A 2,258-nucleotide genomic window follows, 5' to 3' on the forward strand; every position below is an offset into this window, starting at 1 on the left:
ACCCTTATTTTTGCCCCGTTTTTTATGTTCAAAGCTAGGTGGCGCTCTTCCTGTTGAATTGGGGATATGGGTGCAAGAGGCTTTTTTGTGCGTCCTGATGCCATGAATATGCATAAAAAATTTTAAGCATGTGGCTCAAAATAACCCCTATGGGTTATAACCCTAACCCCTATGATAACCGGCCGCCTGCTTCCGGTCCCGCTACGATCTCTGTTTACTTTTCCACAGCGATTCAGAGCGTGTTATGTTAATCTACAGCTGATACATGTTGCTGTTTATCATACAGACATGATTACATGAAGAATAGAGAGGAGGAGATGAAATACACGGCCGATGTGTGGCCGATGTCCGGGATCCCGGAAGTGTTGTAAATGCGGGAAAGACAAAGACGCCGAGCAGACCAATCACAGGGCTTGAGGTCCGCGTCGGCTCTACGGGGATTAAAATTTTGGAGGAGGTGCATGTCAGCTACGTGCGTAGGCCTCGGCGTAGGTACGGGAGCTACGCGGACCCCCAGCGTAGGGTACGCCGTTGATTCAACGCAGAAGTATAAATCAGCCTTTAGGGTTACAATAGGGCCTTCGCCACCATCGGTGCTCGGGCCCTAATAATAATAATAATAATAATAATAATAATAATAATAATAATAATGATAATAATAATAACGGGCAATATTTCTAAGGTGACAAGTACAGGACTGGATAACCTTGATTATGTATTTTTCAAAGGTTAAGTTGCTGTCAAAGGTCACTCCCAGGTCTCGATGTTTGTTTTTTTAACTGTGTGACAGGGAACCAAGGGAGGACTGGAGAGCAGGGTGCATCTTTTCTGGATCAATAATAAGAATTTATTTTCTTTCAGAGTTAAGTTTGAAGACGTTCGCTGAAATTCATTGTTTAATATCTCAGACATTTGTTGAGAAGTGAGAGGTATGTGGTGTTAGGTGTCACAGGGAGATATAGTTGTGTGTCGTCAGCGTAACAGTGGAATTCAATGTTGTGTCTCTTTATGATTTGGCCAAGGGGTAGCTTAAATAAGGAGAATCAAATTGGTCCCAATATTGACCCCTGTGGAACTCCACAATTTAGCATGGTATAAGGGCAAACATGATCAGCAATGGACACAAATGTTCTGTCTGATAAATATGAATAAAACCAATTCGGAGACATTAGCAAATGATGATAACTATAATATGGTACAGCCATTCTTAGCCTGCTGCGAGTGACCAAGGGCAGATATCTTACTTCAACATTGAGAGGGAGACAACAAACACAAGATATCCTCAAGTGCAATTCCTAAGGGGAACATGAAAGTTACCATAAAAAATGTTCACTGCTTTGCTCTATTTCTTGTTCTTAACTTCAGTACACAAAAACATCTCCTCAGGAAAACACTAAAAGTGGATCTTATCATATCTTGACTAACTTTTAAGCCAGCACAGAATGAAGCCTGCCCTCTCTCACATACACGTTGCTCAAGCAACAAGGCAAAGCAGGTGATGACAGACTGATGTCATATAAAACTTGCCTGACTTTATGAAGTGTGGGGTTCCTATTATTACAGTCATTGAATTCAAATGACTGCGCAGCAGACTTGAGTCTCTGATCAAAAGGGATCAACGATACCACTCACAGATCCACTGTATGTCTCATAACTACGCTGTATTGCTAAACTCTTATACCTGCTTGTTGTTCAGCTCTCTGCACATCATTCACAGCACATGAAGGCATTGATCATGCATTATATCAACGTGTGCACTGAAATACAAGACAGATCAAGGTGTTCAATCTTGAATAATCGACAGACAGATCAGAGTTATAGCTCCTTGACTCCTCTCATTAACGTGAAACATGAACAAACTCTTGATCACATAAGTCTAGCCTTAACAGAAGGGCAGTATCATCCCATATTTGAAAATGACATGCAGTCTTCATTTAATGAATTTGGACATCATACATGCGCAACCCTTTTTTTTTGTACAACCAGCTCTATTGCATAGACTTTATAGTCAAGCCCAAAAGATCAAAAGATGTACCACTGAATAAAGAGCCAAGGCCTGTGGATATTTTCTGAAGTCAGCAACCAAGGATTCAGGCTGGAAAACCTGCAGGAGCCAAAGTATAAGATCTTATTTTATCTTATCTTATAAATTCCCATCACAAACACAGGTAATCAGGCACAGAGAGGTAAGAAGGCAAACCCACAAACAACACAGTTCAAAGCACATTAATTTCTGTTTGATTATGTTGCCTCTGTGC

Source organism: Notolabrus celidotus, chromosome 13 (genome assembly GCF_009762535.1).
Source record: "Notolabrus celidotus isolate fNotCel1 chromosome 13, fNotCel1.pri, whole genome shotgun sequence".
Taxonomy (NCBI): domain Eukaryota; kingdom Metazoa; phylum Chordata; class Actinopteri; order Labriformes; family Labridae; genus Notolabrus; species Notolabrus celidotus.